Here is a 21,617-nt window from a genome sequence, read left to right as displayed (position 1 = left end):
ATTCGAATTATGTCAGCTGAATGCTAGAACCAACGTCGTGGATACCTACGAACGTTTTCGTCACAGTAATTTTTCTTTGGCAGTTGGCCCACCAGATGTACGAGATGAAGCTCTAATCTTAACTGATTTAACCTCGATGACATAATGGAGGCCATAAACCCGTCTTCAGAGCGCTTGCCAGGGAAATTTTGGGTGCTTACGAAGACGTACCCCGCAATGGCAGGTTTTGGGAGGAAGTCAACCGTTGAAATTCGCTGCCTGCCAGAGTAGCTGTATAATTATATCGTAAGTATGGTGTGGAGATCTTGAATGAAGTTATTTCGTGTCAAAAATCCCTAGGTCGTCGGGAAATAGGTTAATTTTAGGCCGTGCGAGACTAATTTACTTACTTTTATTCTTATAAATAATTATTTAGTTCCCTCGATTTGCATTCGTTCGAGTATGTCGATGTAGTTCATCTATTCCCTCTCCCTGTATACCCTTGGTAAGTGTCAAAATATTTTTTTCCATATTGGGTTATGAATGCATAATAAACCGTAAATCTTTCTCATTATAGGTATATATTTAGTTGAAGTTTGGTTTTACCATGTCTTAATACTCGCTATATTCTCTTGTTTTTGTTATTCCATGACCCCTTTTGAGATTTGTAAAGGAGAGTGACTATACCTTCATAATTTTTCGTCAGACGGTATAGTTTTTTTTTTACTATTTCCAGTTGAATTTCACCATCGTCTCAAGGCTTTTATTGAGAAGTTTGGGAATGAAATTCCTAACCATGACACGTTTCATGAATAATTTATTGAAATGAGTCAGGCTATGGAGATTTCTCATTTATGAATTCCCTTCGTTTACTCGTGGGTGTGTCTTGTAGGTAATTTAACCCGTGGGAGGAAGACACTATTGTGGGTCAGGGACGACTCCTTGGCAAATGGATTTATCGCCCTTGAGGTTCAGGTGCTGATCGGTACCGTTGTTTGGGTGCCATATATCATCTTTTATAATTTCTCTTTGCTATGGGGTGTTAAATCCTTTTATGGACTTCGGTTGTGTTAGTAAAAGGAACTTTAATGCTTTTAAGTCTTTATGCTCCCTTTTACAATGTCCATTGTGCCCATTCATTATTGATGTTAGGTCCATGCCCCCACTAAAACCTTATCCTTTGATTTACGTAACTGTAGCGCCTGGTTTCCGGCCTTAATTATATACATGCGTGTGTAGGCCATGTTATCAATGGGGAAAAATCCCTGGTACATAAATTTTATACTGATAATAGAATTCTATGACTGCACCTGCGAATCTAGGCTTCAAAATTATTATAACGCGGTACAATGGTTGCTTGAAAATGGGGTAGTCATTTGATATCAATTGATGTGTGTAATAATTTGAGTAAAGGCTCTGTACTCAAAATTATTATGATGATATATTTATATTCATTTTAGAAGAAAAATGTCCTTCGATATTCTGTAAAAATAATTTTCGGAGAGAATTCAATTTAGTCTTAGTAATAAACTTTGTTGTAAAATAAAAGATATTATGTTTATAATCTTCTGCGGAATCAGACGAAAATATAATAGTGTTGAGCAAAGCATTTATGTATGCACTGAAAACTAGAATTGTATAACCCCGAGCTCCATTACTGCGTTAACAGAATGATTTTCATAATTTTTAGACTGGAGGATAGGATATACTGCAAAAAGAACTTAAGTATAAAATAATTGTATTTCAAATATTTTATTCGCATAAATATTTGAATATAATAATAAGAAATGAAATTAAAAATATATTTTAGTCGTTGTTTTGTTCATTACGCATGATTAATTTAATTGTTCAACGCCGAAGGTGTAAAGTTCGTTTATACGCTTCCGTTAATCTCACCTGGCAAAACTGTATGATTTCTTATCAGTGCTTGACATATGGAGTGGTGGCGAAGAAGACCTCTTTGTCGTGGTCGCTGCGTCTCTCGGCCGGTCGTCATCCATGCACTGGCTGGCGGGCTTCCTTTGATCCCGCGACACCAGGCCTTAATGCGTCGGATCTCGCGAGTGACCTGATCTGTTCTGTGATTCAGGCTCCAAGGGGCTTGATTCGGCACGTATAGTGTGTGCCGTAGTTGTTTGAAGACGTGATCTCCGGAAAGACTGTTTACGTGTGGTGACCCGTTTCCCAGCGTCCAAAGATGTTTTCTTTTCTCGCCTGTGCTGTAGGCGCGATTTTAAATAAATCATAAATTAATTGAATAAATTCGTTCACTACGCCGGATCAATTTAATGATTCAACGCCAGTGCTTTAAAGTTTGTATCAAATGCTTCCGTTGATCGCACCAGGCACTCGTTATAAAAACTTAGCTAGCTGATAAAATTGTCCTTTATTCATACGGAGGATGGATTGTCTCATTTTTTCGGTGTCATGCATAGAACCGATAAATCCATTAATGAAAGCAAAGTCTACTTTTCGTGAATCAGTTGTGACTTGCTCAATATAATTTACGAAGTCACTATTCACCGTCGACAATAATTTCATCATCATATTCTTAGTTAAGTAGTCACGCGTGGTAAAAGTTTCACATGCTGATGAAATTAGCCTTTTTTTATACGGGAATGAAAGGTGAACTTCTTTGGCTATTATGCGTGGAACCGAAATTAAATAATAGTAAATTTTAGTTTAAAAAGTATATACCTCTCTATCTTAACCAGGGATTTTCCCATACCGACTTGGAATGCCATCGCTTTTTGTTGACGAGAGTATTCTACAGGTAAGCTCGCAGTTAAACTCTACATCTAGAGGCCGACCCACCGTACGCAACGCGGTGGACTCACTCGGTGGTTTAAAGCTCAGCCGCGAGCTGAATTATATAGAAGAATAACATTATCAATGAACATGGTTAAAACGATCCAAAAAGGTTCTGTATTTCTTCTACAGAAAAACAAAATTTGAGATGTTTCGTAAAAATTTCTCATTACAGATTTCATTGGCTTTTATTCCATTTTGAAAAGCTCCAACAATTCCATGGGTTTCGTTGAAAAGATATCGCCTACCGTTACGTGTCTCGTATATTTTCTAAAAAGCTCATTTTTCATTCTCAGCTGAAAATAAAATATATCTAGCATTGGATGTTTTGCTAGCTTTTTTTTTAATTTCGGCTCACTGTGTGACGTAAATGTAGTGACGATGGATCACGTAGCGATGCTGTGGCACGCGTAGTCCGTAGTCCGAACTAAGCGTGTTACGATTGGACGATTTTATTACGTATCGAAGCGAGAGACTATGACCCGGTGTTAGGAGTCTCCTTCATGCAATCGATTCTTTTGATATGTATTTGTGATTAGATATATATTGACTGGTTTTATTTTTAAATTTTTTTCAATATCTTACTTTGTCACAGAGTAATTAGCAAAAGAAACCGTTTGATCTTCAATTGACCCCAGACGGGTCGAGAACGATACTTTTTATGTGTATTAGTGATTAGATATGTATTGTGAGGGTCTATTTTTTATTTTTTTTCAATACCTTGATTGGTCGCGGAGTTCTAAAAAAAACCGTTTTACCTTTGATTGACCCCAGACTGGTCACGTGACCTCGTTCATGACAAATAACAATTGACACAAAGCATAATTGTTGATACAATAAATGGTGGTAAATGCCTGGTTGCAGTCGGAGTTTGGGCTGATTTCACCAACTTATCCTGGTTGGCCCTTTGAAAATTTTACCTCAGTAATTTCTTGTGTGTAATTTTTATTATGCTTGGTGCACAGGAAATGTGAACAAAGGTCTACTAATTGTGCCCTGAAAGTTTCAACATGATAACGCTTTTAGTTTTATGCAATTAATACTGGAGGAAAAAAGACACAATACTATCGGTCGAGAGGTTATGATGCGTTCCCATAAAGGTTTTTTTTCCCTTACATGTAAGCTTATACAACTAACCAAACTAATTATACTGTACTGGCCGTATATCCTATGAATAATGCTTACGTGAAATATATCCGTTTAAAACCTTATTTTGCTGGGTATAATACGGCTATGGTCTATTCTGTAATGCATTTATAGTATGATAGATAAAATGTATTAATGATAGTATAAATGAGTATCTGCTATAAATACTGCTATCCATTGGTTCTTAATACGGTGAATATTGTTTTAAGTTGACAATGAGAAGGTTAACGTAAGGTTAACGGAAATAGGGGAATGCGTAAATGCGTATGGGGAATGCGTATTATGCCGAGGATTGAAATGTCTACCTTTAATTTATAATTTTGCAGGATTCATTACTAATTTTTGAATGAAACTTAACGCATTTTTCATGCATTGTTAGGCTTCCTAAAAAAATCTTTGTGCGCGTAATAGAACCTTATCGAAGTTTATTACATGTTCTGTCATCTTGTTGTGTTATAAAATAAATATCCAGAAATTATGTGTGATTGCACATCTTGGAATATAACGCGCATAGTTTCATGTAAATCTGTTCGTTTACTTATATAAGTATATGAAATTATTCCAGCCGTATGTATCTGGATGCTCTTGAGAGTTGGGGTTAGATAGAAAAAATTTAAAATCTGCTGAATATCCAGAAATTATGTGTGAATGCAAATCTTGGAATATAACGCGCATAGTTTCATGTAAATCTGTTCGTTTACTTATATAAGTATATGAAATGATTCCAGCCGTATGTGTCTGGATGCTCTTGAGAGTTGGGGTTAGATAGAAAAACTTTAAAATCTGCTGAGGGGGGTCGAAGGGTAGGTAAAATCGGGTGTGGATTTTCGTGATTAGATATATCCCACCGCTGCAGCCTGTGATTTTTGTATTTATCTTTCTCGTGCACCTGTCGGCGATGCGAAAAGTTTTTATTCATATGGGGGGATGGATAGTGTACTTTGTCCGCTATCATGCGGAGAGCAGATAAATCCATTAATTAGAAAACAAAGGCTATAATAAGACTAATGCATCAGTTGTGACTTGCTCAATTTATTTCGCGAAGTCATTATTCTCCGTCGACACTTATGTCATCATCTTTTTTCTTAGTTTATTAGTAAATCCTAGTTTCACTTTCGGATAAAGTTAGCCTAAAATATGTCACTAACATAAGAAAATTATTAAGTGAAATTTTTATCATTTAAAAGTGTTTTTGTTAAGCTGAAGGAAGTATATATTCTCGACAAAGACATGGAAAATGACTGGAAACAGTTCAAATCGCGGTCGGTTTATTTGAAATATTTAAGTGGAACTTAGAAAAAGGTTTATGATAAATTAAGCGATTTATTAATTTATATGTAAACATGGAGTTCCACCAAGTAAAGCCGTAAAGTATACGTTATGATCGAGTCCTGTTTCTGTGTGTCGTCGTTAATTTGTCCTACGTAGCTAACTTCTGTTAGAGCAGTGAATGACATTTTTATGTTAAAAATTGTATGTTTTATGATATTTCCACAAATCATTTTACTTGTTTTTTTTCTATTCATCTCTCATCTTCTTGTATAAGCCTCCAGAGATATTGTGATGAATTTTTATTCCGCTTGGAAGCCAGAAAGCTTCCACGTGGATCACTGCACCAAGCACGCTCGGACGGAATCACTTTGTGTTTAGCGTCGTCATCAGAGCGTGGTCTTTCACTGTACTTGTGAATTCGCGTCGATATTCATGCACACATCCCAAGGATTTCGTTTTTTGACGGATTTGACCCCCTTCTCCCATGCTCCGGCACATTTTCTTCTCTACATATGGTGAATATTTTTTTATCATCTGCTTGCATGAAAAATTCACGAGTGGACCAGGCGTACTGCGCTTCTCACGGGATGAAAAGGGTATCTCGAAGCTTAGGTGTATAGACGGTGCTTTTGTGTACATTCAGCGCGATGCTTGACCTTGAGCGCTGGTCCATTAAGAGATTTAACCATGGGCGTGAAAGAAGGGTGTATGCATTGCATACTCGCGGAGAACTGCGTCGTTGAATAATGAGTGTGTATGTTAACGAGGCATTAGGAAAGTGACTACAGCGAAAAATATTTAGAACTCTACATTAAATGATTTTTTGTCCGTAAAACAAGTGTTCTGTTTGTTTTATGGCGAAAATTAGTGATATAAATTGTACGTTGAAGATAGTATAAGTTGTCGAATAAGACACTGAAAATGACTGTGGACAGTAGTAACCGCGGTCAGTTTATAATGTGAATATAAGTGGAATTTACAAACATTTTGTGAATAATGAAGTAATTTATTGATTTACATTTAAATATGGTTGAAAATAGGTTAAATGGTTTCGTCTTCACGTCTTCATTTTACGGTGTCGACACAGTTTGGGAAAATTTTATTGCAAATTTTCGTAGCCAAAATTAACTATTCTTTTAGCTTCTTAAATGAACTAGAAGATTGGCTTAGATGCATGTCATGTAGGCGTATTTGGCAATTTAAGATGCTAGTAGATTTATGTTAGTTCTACCTTTTCTTGTATTGATATAGTTCGTGTGTGGGTTCTCAGGAATTATTAGCATCAGCAGGTGAAGAAGGTAATGAATTCTCCGTTAGCTCCGTGCAGTAAGTGGGAAGACTTGCCAATTCGCTATATTTTTTCTCCCCTGCATTCACTGTCCTTGGCATAAGGTTAGGTTCGTGATATTTTGGAAAATATCCCTCGCATCCTAAGGTTAACGCCATTCATTTTTCGCCGGTTCAGAAAATACCTCTCTTGAGAGGTTTCACTTACCTCTCTTGAGAGGTTTAATACACGAGGTTGGTACACAGTAGAACTCTGAATGAGTTCCTGCGAATTGGGAAATTTTGCGGAAAGCAGTTGTGTTATCGCAATCTTCCGTGTATGTAAGTTGTTGCTGTAGCGTAGTGTCAAAACATCTCAGCTACCCAGATATCATTTCTGAATAACTGACTAAGATAACTTTCCTTAGTCTGAACTTTTTTCCTAAAATCGGGTGCCTTCCCTGAAAATTTTTTTAAATCCATCTGTGGAATTTATTTGTAACATTGTTCTTACTTTATGTGAATGAAGAACTTCCTCTTGCGTGTTTGACATCCATTATATATCTGTATTCAGCTACAGGTTTTTCAGTCTCCATGACCACACCTGAATATCTTCACTATTCTATCGCTTCAAAATTAATAGTACTCTAATAATATCTTGTAATAGCGCAATTTTGTTTGAGAGTTATATTTCTTTTATATCATAAGAGCCAATTTAAATGCGCAGTTGTCAGCATCCATTTTCTACGAAAAGTATTACAAATTTTTGCTGAGTCTTAAATTAGAATTTTTTCTCGTCTGTCTGCCATTATGATAGTTTGGAACTTTCCTGTATGTACATTTATTTCGCTAACGAGGAGACATCGCCAAAGTGATGTTCGGGATCTGCATGCGGATGTTATTAACTGAAACTATATAGGTAAGGTAGAAAAAGTGTCATGGCTTTCTTCCACATAGAGACATAGGGTTCGAGAGATATTCGCTTGTAAATATTTCGCGCTGCATGAAATCCCTTGAGTAATCGCTACCTCTTAACTACAGTCGTGTTTTTCTCTCTTCTAATTTTTGAAATCACTGTTACATTTTATCCCCATTCGTTTTATTTAGTTACTTCACGATTTTTTAAATTTAATATCAATTTATGGATTTTAAACGAAACTGCGAATTGTGCCTAACCACGGCGATTACTCAAGGGATTTCATGTTGCACGAAGTCTTTACAAGCGAATATCTATCGAACCCGGGCCTATGTGGAAGAAAGCCGTGACATTTTTTTCTACCTTACCTACATAGTTTCAGAAAATAACATCCGCATCCAGATCCTGAACATCACTTTGGCGACGTCTCCTTGTAAGTCATTGGTTTTCTCAGGGACAAACCTTTCCAGCCGTTCTGATTGTCGTAATTAGTCGCTTCAAGTTAAAATGCTTAAGTGATTGAAGTGAGGTTATACATAATCTGTCTGTAAATGATGTTTGTATCGGTGCAGCGTTATAATATTCATTGGAAGGATGGTTATGATCCTAAATCTGTTTTGCGTTTTGTTATGCTTGTTGAAATGGACACTCTCGGCGAGTTTTTCCCCTTTAATGTTGGATTCTTGCAGAAAAAGCGTGCATTGACGCTGCGAAGTCTGTAATTAATCATCTCCCGGGGTCTATTCAAGGCAAGTTTTTTATGTCGTGGCTGCGATGGTGGTCTCTGCAGTCATCGTTAACGCGTCGATTCACCGCTATGTCTCTAAGCTAAAACCTGGTAAATTTTTTATCTTTTTGGAAATTAATTATTCCAGTTAAAGATTCAAAATTCATCCGTATCATATTTTCTAAACCCATTTTTGCGCGAAATATTAAAAATTATTGCTGAACCGAGAATTGCGGGAAGAAATGTGTCGGTCAATCCGAATTATCAACTCTCTGCTGTTGAAGGATTTGAAAAAGGTTCTATCTTTAGTTCGATAAGTCATTGTTTGTCTCATGGATAGGACCTTTCTAGTGCAATGGGTGCTTTTGGTGTGCGGTAAAGAAGCGAGTACGAGTAATGGACGCAATACGAGTTAAATTAATGTTCAGGCCAACTTCACTTTTAAATGTGAGGTTTCAGATAACTCTAGTTTACGGAAATATACGACATAAAGAATGTTTGATTAAAAAAATTCATTTTCAATTAATTTCTTTGCAAGTTCCTGGGAACTGTTGCTTCTCGCTCCTGAAAAAAATTGGCGTTAATTGATTAGGAAAATAATCTCCTCAATCCATCGAACTTTTCGTTAGATTTCTAGTTCGTTATATACTTATCATCGGGCCCGATGCTTTAAGCTGTGCGTCTGGAGGTACGCCATCTGTGCGAATACCTTCAGTTCATGCTTTATATTGGAAACGAGCTTGAAATTCCTCTCTCGTCACGCGTTATTTTATGGGAGGGAAAGATTGAAGCCAAATTTACGTGGTTCATTCGCCAGTTGCCGCGTTTATAAATACATGAGTTCTATCGGAGGAGGGTTCGCTCTCTTTTAAAGTTCGCCGTCTGGTGATATTTGGCGCGAGGGTCTTTCTTCCATCAAGCGCGTGATTCAACCCACGTATCTCACTTTCACCGCCGAAAGTTTGCCCGTGCAAATTCATGCCTCGCCATTCTGACCCATAAATGGTCCGTTCGTTAGGCAGTGGACAGACTTCATTAGCCATTTTTCATGCATGACACTTCTTATAATTGTTTTTTTTTGCATGTTAAAATCCGTAAAAAAATCGTAGCATGGATCGTTTTGATGGATAGCGGTGGAGTAGATTTTTTTCTATCTCTTGGCCTCTATGTTTAATTTTGTTTCAGTGTCTTAAAGTATATAAGTCTAGTAGAATTTTTAAGCAAATATTTGACTACGTTTCGGGAAATTGATGAACCGTCATATGGCTATGGATTAATTTGAGTACATAATTATGATCCATAAAAGGCCTAAAACGTTATAAAAATGTTTTTTTTTACGATTATAAAAAAAATCAGTTTTAACATCAATGCATAATAATGTTTTAAAATGAACGCATATTATTTTTGCAGTGAATTGGGTTTGTTTATCCATGGTAACAAAGTTCATATAGTTCATAGTTACTTATCAATTTTGATCAATTATATAATAATAATAATAATAATAAATATTGCTTAAATTGTCGATGTCTAATCCTTTATTACAACTATGTATATAATTCGTAGTATGTATCATTTATTTTAATAATTTTTCCGTTTAAGTACTTTAAGTATCTGAAATTTCGGCTTTTTTTCGGAGGTCGAAAGTATGGCTGTGGGAAAGTATCGGTTCAAGTATAAGAGAATTTTCCATCCCCACGCCCTGTTGCTGGATATGGTATTTGGAGGAGGCGACCGATAGCTACGGTCATTTGCGTCATGAGGGAAGGGTATGGAGGGAAGAGTGGAGGGAAACCCGGCGTCGGCATTAGCTCTTAACGAAAGACGTTATGGAGATCACGGCTTAAAGTCCTATTCGACGGACCAAGTGTTAAGATTAAGATAAGAGTGTTAAGTGTTAAGATTAAGTCGACTCGTCCTCCACACAGCACTCAAACAGGGATCGGGCAGTCTCTGAAAATTTTATATCATCGCCGGGATTTGAACCCGATTCCACCGGGTGGAAAGGCTATACCCTAGCCACCTCTCCAACCAGATCCTCCCATATTGTTGGAGTTATTATTTTAGATATGCTCACTCAATCAGTGATTCGACCTATAATAAGCCTTTGATGAGTGAAGCACTTTCAGGGTAGAAGGATCTCTTATTTGCCTGGGTCTCCTCGCGAATATTTATTGGGGATATCTGATGTTTTCAACCGGAAGCTGACCCTGGAATCCTTTGATAAGTAGGCAAGGGCCCCGCCTACTATGCTCTGTTCAAGTATAAGCCATCGCACAAATAATATTACTTCTGCTTTTGCTCCCCTCTTCTGTAATTCTTCGTCTTTCGTAAATATATTATCATGAAACGCGAACATATTATCATGAAACATGAGATTAAAAAAAAATAAGCTCAAACTTGTTGTTTGGAAATAACTTTTCACTCCTGAATAATAAGATGTTTTGGTGGTTTAAATTCGTATTATTCCTCAAGTTCTCAATTGATTTGAACGCCTTTTCTGCGAACAAGAATTTTCCTTGCGAGTTTTATTTATAACTCTGTACGCATGCTTCTTGAATTATGTGTGCATTGGTTTAGAAATGTAATAGAATTAGGCATTTAGAATTAGAGAGCATTTTTGCAGTTCTCATTTGATTTTATTATAATGTATTTAATATTATTTATTTTGTTATTATGTATTTAACGCTTGTCCTTATCCCACCTTCATTCTTTTCACAGATCATTCGTGCTACCGTGTGCGAAACAGATTTTTGGTGGCGTTCGACACCCATGATCCGAGGCGGGTGTCCATCAAGGTAGGATACTTTTTTAATTACAGTAACCTTGGTAATGTTGACCTCACTCTATTAAATATTGGAATGTGTAATGAAATCCCTGTTTTTAAACCGGCGAAATTTGTCCTGCGGCCTTCTCTGGTTACTCTCCCTGTCCTTACAATTTTTGCTTGCCGTATGTTCCTTAAGGATGATTTTTTTCCGTTGACATCTAACCTTAGCTTGATTAAAAATAGGTTTAGAGGAAAGACTTTAACTCCAAACATTTGTATGAGTCAGGCAGTCAGTGGTTGGAAGTGGGTTTTATTGTGTATAGATTACTACTACATAAACACATGCAGCTACAGCCTTTACTTATATGCTGTTCATGGAGAAAAAATAGAGATTTTTACTGCAGTGCTGCGGTTCCCAACCGGTGGTGGTACGCCGAAAATAATCGGGAATGGCCGACGCCAGGAACTATGTATCTCTTAACCAGGAAATATGTATACATATTACATGGGATATTTAAAACAAAATTTCTATTTATACAATTATTTATAACTAAAGGTGTCGCTTACCCCTACTGAAATTTTGCAATAAAATGTGCACCTATGCACCTATGCACATTTTATTGCAAAATAATGAAGGATTATCATAACTTACCAATTCCAGGAACACTTCATTCATTGAAGAGGTGCATGGAAGTGGTGTACTAGTCTATCTACCAGCCACATGGCTGGCTGAGCTTTACCAGAAAGTATTGAGTGTTAATCTTCTTGAAGTTGCTGGTTATAACAGTACCACTACTAACAATATTGATTTAATCAACCTTCTAACAGGTATGCATGCTAGGTCTTGTAGTAATAACTTGCGCACTTGTACTTGTGACTTGTAGTGCACTTGTGTATACGTAGGTTTCCGCGGTATTCAGGTTCCAATTTCTCCATGTTTCCGGTGCAACCGCGTGGGTTGTTGGTGATGACAACATCATCTTCGACCTGAAGACGCTGGCAGCAGTGCCAGCGAAACTGTTGTCATCACCAAGAACCCACGCGGTTGCACCGGAAACATGGAGAAATTGGAAGTGCGCACATTACATTTTTGGGGGTACAATATTAGTTTTATGCATATAGGGGGGTACGGGAGGAAAAAAGGTTGTAAACCGCTGCTGTAGTGCAACGTCGCTTGTTTGTATGGTTTTCGGAAATGGTTGGGTTGTTTGGCGTGTTCACCTAGCGTTGGATGCGAGAACTGCAGCAAGCCCCGGGATCATCTGTAGGGAGATGTCCCTCGTCGCCTCAAGACTCGCTTCGGGATGCAGCTGTATCCCATCTCCCACGCTCCTCAATCGTTCCCTGCCCCGCCCGTCTTTCACTTTCGTCCGTAATGCGCTCCGTCTCGGGTCGTTTGCGCTCGTTACGCCCCATGGCGACTCCCTCTTATTTGGCGTGGGCCCTTGTCTGGGTCGACATTAGTCAAGACGAGAGCATCGGTCATCCTCCTTCGCCGTTGATTTGGATCGCGTCCTCTGCTTCTAGTAAAGCCTCATTCACAGCTACGGTGGCGTAACTATGAGGGGGGGGGTGAGGGAATAGATCCCCCCCCCAAAGCCTCAGAGAAATGAGAAAATCCTTTAAAAATATTCTCTAGTTTTGACGCATAATAACAGCATCTGCTTAAAGTTAAATTGTAAGTGCCAAAAATTTATTTCCAGGAATTTAATTTTTTTAAATTTTTCCGGAACCCCCGTTGCCTGCAGGGAGGATCATCTCCTAGTCCCCTTCATCCCCCCCCAAAGAATATTCTTAGTTACGTCACTGCACAGCTACGTACAATCACTTGTCGTAGCATCTAAAATTAGCCAACATGGCTAATTGCGACTGCTTGCTGACAAGCTATAAGTTACCAGCTTGACATAAGCTACGGCTTACAAGCTTGACACTATCTACAACTTACAAGCTTGACACAAGCTACTTTACTTTATTTTTTATCAGTGGCTCAATGTGCAGGAGGTGTACCTGGAGAATGGTATTACGTGCCGAATATTTCTAGAGAAATTTATTTATTTCTACTAGTTCCACCGAAAACAGCACCATTGGCCTTTTACATCGGAGTTTATTACTTAACAATTAAACTTACGCGAGCATCCATGCCCTCGGTAGGGGCAGCCTACCCAAGCGGGACTCGAACCCACGACCTCCTGTGTGGCAGGCAAGGACTTTACCCCGCCACCACCGAAGCCGGCAATACGAAAGAAAATACTATACGAAGCAAGCAAATAAGAGTTCCCGTCATTTTCGTGTCTTTTAATCGTTTTAATGTCATTTTCGAATCAAGTATCTACCACCAAGTGTTGCTAACCGGTGACATCACCGATGAAAATATTGCTTCACTTCGTGGAATTATTTAATGTCTATGTCGAAATAACACAGTTGCAATTTTTCACACAATATATTTAAAACTCTACCCACCAAGGTTTCTGCCCTTTATTCCATTCTAAAAGTGCACCTTCTTGTTTACAAGCTTAGCACAAGCTACCTTTTTTATTTTTTATTAATAGGTTTTGTGAAGAGGGGTAACTTGAGATTGGCAATACGTGCCGAAACCATGATCGTTTGAGTGTAAGTGTGCTGTGTGAAAAAACACCTTTGGCAAAAAGAATCGAAGCACAAAAGTTATTTTTCATGCATTTCGTTGGCTTTTGAGAAGCCTATTATGTAAACTACATAGCGCTTTATTTCATTACAAGTTTGACTGAAGGATTGCTCCAAAATAGAGTAATCCTTTCGTCGGGATTTTCAAGGGTTTTCAATTGTTACTAATAGCTTGGAATTTCCCCGAATGTGCGATCAGCTAAAATTTGCACATTTTCCAATGATATTTAATGGTGTCGTTCATGTGATATTTTTTTCTCTTCTCCTTCGTGAAGTCGAAAGAAGAATCATTTTATTGTGACACTAAAGATTCAAAGTGAGAATTCTAATCTTCTTTGTGTCTCTATCACTATGATTACTTAGCTTGTAGGACATATGAATATTTCAGTCATTCTCCAATCATAATCAGAGCTCAGATCACAGATCTTAATGCAATCGCAGATCATGATATCCCATCCTTATTGAAGCAAACAAATTGTGCTTTTTCGGCCTTCTTGGGAATGACCTTCGAACATTCCGTTCCGTTTTTATCGGTGCCAATTTAGTGAAACTATTTTTTTCCTCAGATCACATAATTCCGTTTTGATTGACATTCTGGACTATCGTTTACCGAAATTCTTCGTGAGAGTTAAAGTAATTAAAAAACAGTGTTCTAAGAATGAAATTTTGTGCACTTTTTCACAATTTAAAATTTCATTAAAAACATCACATTTACGTCGGCCCTATTCGCAAGATCTCGTGCGCGGTCTCCAGTGATCATTATTCCATTCATTATGTTAATTTCAGTGGCTCAGACCTCTAATTAATTTAGAAAATGGACTTTATAGGACATTGGCAGTTTTTAGAGCTTCGATATAGGTACACAGCTATTTTATTTGCTATTGGCTTGCAAGAAATTAAGGTTAGTTCATCGCCATCTCTAGTGCGTTACGCCGCCTTAAGTTGTATAAACTAGTTCTAAATACATAATTTTTAAGTTTTGAAAGCTGTTCTTCACAAGTTCTCAACTTTGAAGTCACATAAAATTTTTCCATATGTTTGCTAACGGAGCTCGAATTCTCCTCCGTACAACGGGGCGGCATGTGTTATCATGCGTCTTGTTTTCAAGTTCTTGTTTGACTTTAAAGCCCTGAATTGATTGATATTTTCCGGGGACGTTGAAAAACGGTAATATTAGCTCAATCACTCTTAATCATAACGCTCAGTCTTTGTGAATTAGGCTGAAATGGCGTAATTTGAAGATTGCCTGAAACTTCCTTACTTGACCTAATAATTTGTCGCTTAATTTCGTCCGTCCACCCATCTACCTATCTTACTTGGCAATCTTGCAACTGCACAGGCGATGTCATCTTCTCGTTTACTTGCCCTAATGGCTTTTAAAATTTAATTACATGCCTATAGAATAAATGATATCGCTCTTTTCAGGGGACCGAATTAAATGAGATCTTCACCGAAGGTGCGACGCATTTTTGCGTCATCATGAAATATATTTTTACTAAAAAGATTGCTTCCTCTTATAAGTTGTTAATTTACCAAAGAGTGAAGAATGAAGATAAAACGGATCGACCGTGTAAGTAACGAGGAAGTGCTAAGAAGAGTGGGAGAAAAGAGAAGTCTTCTAAATGCCCTTTAGGAGAAGACGGAGCTAGTTGGAACTTCGTTGGCCACATTATGAGACGTGATGGACCGATGAAAACAATAGGGTAGTTTCCTTCATCAAAGAAAACGAATGGCATTGATTGCGACTCGTTACCCACCATTAGTGTATTCATAATACACAAATTATTTGGTTTTTGAAATACCGGTTTTGACGAATGGCAAGGGTCAAATTTTATCCTCATTTGAAAAAGGCCAGATTGGCGCCCATGCGATTCCACTCCACGTGACGTCACAGGGACCTAGTTGCTACACGAGAGGATAGGAGTTATGCATCGTCTGAGGTTAGCAATGCATGCATGAGGCACAGAGCTCAGGGAAACATGTCTTAATAATCACCTATTAAAACTGGCTTAGGTCGGAATTTTTTCTTCGTTTGATAAGGTATTAATAAACCTTTTTTAAACCATGCGCTACCAGCCAGCAAGGTACTCAGCTACCCGCTAGCATCCTGCGTCCTATCAGCGCTCAGAGCCTCGATCAAGGTCACCTCACAAGGCGGCAGGGGGAACCAGAAATGCGTCGCACGGACTTGTTCCCATCATTCCTACTTACGCGTCGCGTTTTCGCGCGCTTGAAAGTTTTCACTTTTCATTTAATCGCTAAAAATAGATATCGTCATTTAAAAATCTAAAAGCGTGAAATACGTACTCCAGGAGTAATAATCTTTCGATTTAGGCAATAAAAAAATAATAGGAAACCACCCTATTGTGTAACGACAGGTGGAAGGGAAAAAGGGCAAGGGACGGCCCCGAACGAGTTACATAGGAAAGGTTATAAAGGTTGTAAAAGAGAAGAAACACGTCACCATGAAAAAGCTAGCGGATAGGAGAGCGGAATAGAGAGCTGCGACAAACCAATCTTAACGTTGTTGACTAATGGTGATGATAATCAGGGAAAATGATCTTGATATTTGATACCCTGAAAAAAATTCATGACGGTTTTAGTTTGAAAAGGAAAATTTTAAGCAAGTGTAACGTTGCGATAAAAGACAAAATACGATCGGTTGATTGGGAGTGATGCGTACCCTTCGGTCGTTTTTGAATGCTTATTCTCCTCCGCCTTCCGTTGATCTGCATCATTTGACCGCGCGTCGCTCGTCAATTTTTTCCGTCGCAGGGGGGCACGCGACGTCAATTCCGAAAGGGTCGCGGAATACAGCGATTACTTTGCTCCCGCTCTCTCTCTGAGTTGTGGGATGGAATGACTCACATTCTCTCCCCACCTCCTACCAATCACCTTTCGTCCGTGCGCGTCATTGTGTACATGATTCTGCGGCGAAGATAATTCCGCTCCCCTCAACCCTTCCCCCGCTGCGTTACTCCGCGAACCTTTGCTTGCAATGGATTCAACCTTCCCTCGGAGGATTGGTGGAGAGTCGCACTCGGGGGAACTTCCATTCATCCTGAGGAATAATCTTCGCAAGAGGACGCTCACTCGAACGGTCGTATTTCGTCTCTTTTTCTGGCGATTTCCGCTATTTCGGTGGTGACGTTGGGGAATTTACTTATCCTTTATCTATTCCTGTACCACCGAAAACAGCTTCTTTGGCATTTCACATCGGGATTTTAAACTAAACAATTAAACGAAAGTGAACATCCATGACCTGAATTGGGGCAACTTTCCCAGGCGTGACTGGAACCCGCGACGTCTTGTGTGGCAGGCAAGGGCTTCACCCACCCGACACCGAAGCCTGCTTTAAACAATAAGAATTAAATATATAAAAATAATAAAAAACCTGTAAATAACAAGAATTACTTTGTTTTTCCACGTATACGAATATTGATGTACAGGATGGAGAAAATTCTGTCTCGAAAGTTTAGCTCTGAATAGATGATACCAGTATTACTAATGATAAAATTAATACAAGCAAATCAAAATACATACCCTTTTCTTTAAAACGCACCCTCAATCCTCATAAATATACTATTTTTAATGAAATTGTTCCGATAGAGTCCACCATCAATGATCTGGGTGTTACTTTCGACCCCAAACTAACTTTTCTTCCGCACCTAAATAAAATGAAAACCAAGGCCATGTCAGTCGTGGGTGTTCTTTATCGACTCACTTCTGTTACCGATCCAATCGCCATGAGAGCTATTTTCACCGATTGCGTTCTCCCAATCCTCGAGTACTGCTCCGTTATTTACTCCACTGCCAGCCCCTCCAACCTTAAAATTCTTGAACGCCCAGTTAATTTCTTTATTTCAATAGTCCGACACCGTGTACCTCACCTCCGTAATTCTTCTCGCTCTGAAGTAATGTCTGCCCTATCATTGGTCCCACTATCCTCCCGAAGGAATTTCCACGATATTTCCTTCATTTAAAATGCCTTAAATGGCAAGTTCCGATCCTCAGATATGCTGCCTTTCTTTTCACTCCACATTCCCACCCGCGCCGTCCGTAATAACCACCTGCTACACCAACCTAAATTCCGTCTTTCTCTCTCTCAGAGATCACTTTTTTACAGACTCCCTACCTCCTTCAATTCCATTTCGAGTACTCACCCTTCCCTGGATCTTTCAATGCCCATAAGATTATTCAAGAGGCAACTTCGAAAAGCCATCTACTGAATCCCTTTTTTTTTCTTTTTTATATCCTTTTTATAGTTTTTTTTATAGTTTATATTTGTTAAAGCTGCAGATTTTATGTTTTGTATTCAATGTAAAGGCCATTATGGCTGTGTTTGAATAATTTAATAAATAAATAAATAAATATTTAAGAAGTATTCTGGTAGTCTCCCCTCCCTTCATGAAATTCCCCCTTAAATTCACAATAAGGTCTACTCGCTTTCGTTCAATCTAAAAATCCTGTTCTTTTCCTTCTTCTTCCTTGTTTACTCAACATTCTACCCTCTAACACAGTTTTCAACATCCCCTCCCTGATAAGTACTCGTTCCATACCTACTATCTCCTCCCCTTCTCACCTAGAAGCAGCTTCTCCTCACTCACTATGTCCAGAACTTCGTCGTGCCTCCTCCTCTCTGTCCTCTTAATCTTCTCCATTCTTCTCTGCACCCACATCTCGAACGCGCCCAATCTTCTCTCATCCTTCTTCCTAAGAGCCCATGTTTCCACACCGCGAAGGGCTACACTCCAAATCAGACTCCTTATCAACCTTTTCTTTATAATCTGACGTAACGGCCCTCTGACAAGCTCCTTCTTTTCATGAATGCCTCCTTTGCTAACGCAATTTTCTTCCTGATATCCTTAGCTTCTGTATCCCTTTTCTTCCTGTGTGCTGCCCAAACAGTTGGTTTGCGCTACCTTCTTACGTTTTTCCCCGCCAACTTTTACGTTGAGTTTCACATTTCTAGCTCGCGAAGCTTTACAAAAACGCATAACCTTCGTCTTTTTAATTAGTTTTTTTCCGCGGGGTATCAAAATATTCATTTTACAACATATTTTGGCTCCTATACGGATGTTTTGGGTGCCAAATGAAACTATTCAGGATTATGAATTCAATAAGACTGGTCGTTGCGAAGCGTAAATATTTGTACATAAAGTTTTGTTGAATTTTTTTATTTTTAAAGCTGACCTTCAGCTTTGGCACGAAAAGTCAGTTCGCTAGAAAAAAAATCCTATTCGTGGACTCGGCTGGACGGGAAAAAAATGAGACATTGATGCGACAGTTGATGTGTGGTCCCGACCCCTGCCTTTGATTCACTCGCCCCCGCAGTAGCCACAACTTGGCGTGACCTTGCTCCCGGCTTCTGTATTCGGTTTCGCTCGCGTCCGTGGCATTGGATGCGTCGTCAGCGAATCGCCTGCTGCCGCTTCGCTTACTGAAAGGTTACTTTCACCTTCATCGCAGAAACCACGAATATTACATTAGAAAATTCTCAAGTCCGTCGCTAGAATTGCTGACGCTCCGCGCGCATTTAAATCGGATTTCAAAACTGCCACTCACGTCGCTACCTGTTAACTATATCCAATTTTCACTAGGAAATACACGACAGTGTAAGAAATACACGACACGACGTGTTTAAAATACCCATTTTTTCACGCATTTAGGAGCCTAAAATTTCGTTTTTATTCTTAACAACAGATGAAATTGAGCACTTTTAGACGTTTAACAATTTTACAATGGAGAAGAAATAAATTGTCAACTTGAAGCCTAAATAATTATAAAATTATTATTTCATGTAGAAGAAAATGTAAAATAGTTATTTTGAAAAGGGTTACAGTGATGATAAGCAAATACATTAAAGTTAAAAACTAGGTGTTATATTAATTAGGGGCACGAACATCAATCTTGGGGGGTCGTGACCACTGTGATTCGCCATTGTTGTCTCCTATTCGCGACGTAGACCTTTATTATTCATGTCTAGTATCTAACTAAAATGTCAATGTTTCCACTCATATCATGTTTTTGGTGCAAACCCAGATATTAGCAGAATTATGATACGTGATAATCGCAATAGGCCATCGGCGTGGACGCTGGCGCATTCTCTCGCCGCAAAAAATACACCCAGACTCCTGCACCATCGACTATTTACCGTCGGTATAATCGTCTTCTCGCTCAGTATTCGAGGGTTCCCTTAAAAGTATTTATCACATTTTATACCTATTCGCGCTTGGCTATTTCACTTAAGAGATCCTTTCACCTCCCATATTTTAATTTGTTCATGACATGGGAGATAATAGAGTACATCATTGCTTTGATAAATAACAATTGTTAAGTGAAAAAAGTTGTGATTTGTACTAACCTTTATAAAAAAATTTGTTACGGACAATACATTTTAAAAAGTCGTGAATTTAGTGTGAATGTAAGCTCATGTTGATCATGAGGCCTTAGACTGAAGCGTATTTAGCCCATAGGTATTTTCGGCTCTGAATATGATGTTGAGAACGTGCATCTGAGATTAATTTTACTTTATAGATTAATCCTTTTCCCCCGTTCAATGGTTGTGAGACCCTTCTTAAGCATATGTACCACTCTGTCTGTATATATATTTGTTCACCTTTTGATAATGACCGGAAAAGGTCGAAACCAGTTGAGTCTTTTAATAAATACTGTGCGGAATACAAAACATTTTACTTTTTAATCCATCATGTTACGATTCCACAAGGTAACGTCGTAAATATTTAGTTTATTAATTTTACTTTGTTAATTTTGTTGTATTGGGATTGATAAAGTTATCAATTTTACTTTTAAAGCTGAAATTAACGTGATCGTGGTAAAAAAACTGTACTCCCTTATGTCCTCTCAAGCACACGCCTTCACTTATTAAGTGCGATCCCGAGTCGCCAGGTCTATTTCCGTCCGCATAACACTTCCATTCTCCCCTTGGTCCTCCCCACTCAAAGTCTCCATCCAAGTTGTCACACGTGCCCAATGCCATCGCTTCGGAAGCGATTAGGTTTTTCGTCTTATATGAATCTGAGTACAAGCTTGGCAACCACAACCGAGGTAAGGCTCTCTATCCTGCGCCTACGGTACATAGAGAATTTAACTTAAGGCTGGATGGCGATACGTGGTGGAATTTGGTGACAGGAAACATAATAAAATATACTTTGTTGTATGATCCACAGAAGTTTTAATAACCTACCCAGGTTTCGACACATTGTAATGTCGAAATCTGGGTCGGATATCAACACTTCTGAGTGCCGGATGCTAATTTTAAAGCCCTACTGAAAAATCCAGCCATTTTTACTAAATTTGCACATTTTTTAAAACATTAGCATCAAAAATATAATTATATCGATGTGTATTTCAGTAAAAATGAGACTCTTTTCTTCTTTATGAATGTGTTGAATAACATTTATTGCTAATTTTTAAATATATAATTTAACAACTAAAACCTACTGTTTTTGAAAAATAAAAAAAGTTGCAACATATGATGTACCGCCATAAAATGCATAACAATTTTTTATTACACTCAATTTGAACTATTCAAAGCATGGAAATTAATAAAAAAGCATTGTTCCAAGCAAATAATAATAAATCCTGGATGACAAAAAGGATCACTGCACCCTCAAGGAACGGTTCTTTCCGCCATAGAATTTTCACACCAAGTGGCCTAAGATAAGGATGCCGATAGCTGCAGAGGACTTTTCGTCCTCAAGACATTAAAAGAACTCTTTTTCCATTGAGGATTTGATTTTTGAAATAACAGAACCACTAAGCAGTATAGTGGAAAAGTACCACGGGCGAAATATTACGGTTTCACGCGTACAAAGCCTATTGAATAGAAAGACGTAATATTACGTCCATGGCAATCTTCAGAAAGATTAAAAGGACGTAATATTACGTCCATGGCACGCAAATTGTTAAAACTTCTGTGGAACATACAAAAGCGTATCTTTTATTAAGAGTACTTATCGATTCGAGATGGAGTTAGCTGAAAAATTTCAGTTGTCGATGAATCGTGTTTGATGATTGCGCTCCGTGAAAAGTGAACTAGGCCTGGTTTATACGTTATAGTTAATTGCTTT

At 38.4% G+C, this 21,617-nt stretch overlaps 1 protein-coding gene across 2 annotated transcripts in view; it reads left to right on the top strand.

Annotated features, from left to right (window-relative positions):
• The window catches only part of LOC124163205 (sterol regulatory element-binding protein cleavage-activating protein), a 194,472-nt gene that overhangs the window by 77,146 nt on the left and 95,709 nt on the right, over positions 1-21,617 (top strand). For both annotated transcript variants that reach the window (XR_006865731.1, XM_046539937.1), the window contains exon 3: positions 10,833-10,909. The gene's annotated coding sequence lies outside the window, so the exon portion shown is untranslated. The remainder of the gene's footprint in view (positions 1-10,832; positions 10,910-21,617) is intronic.

This window comes from Ischnura elegans, chromosome 8 (genome assembly GCF_921293095.1).
Source record: "Ischnura elegans chromosome 8, ioIscEleg1.1, whole genome shotgun sequence".
Classification (NCBI taxonomy): domain Eukaryota; kingdom Metazoa; phylum Arthropoda; class Insecta; order Odonata; family Coenagrionidae; genus Ischnura; species Ischnura elegans.
The sequence above is the reverse complement of the archived record's forward strand: the minus strand, read 5'-3'. Positions and strand labels throughout refer to the sequence as shown.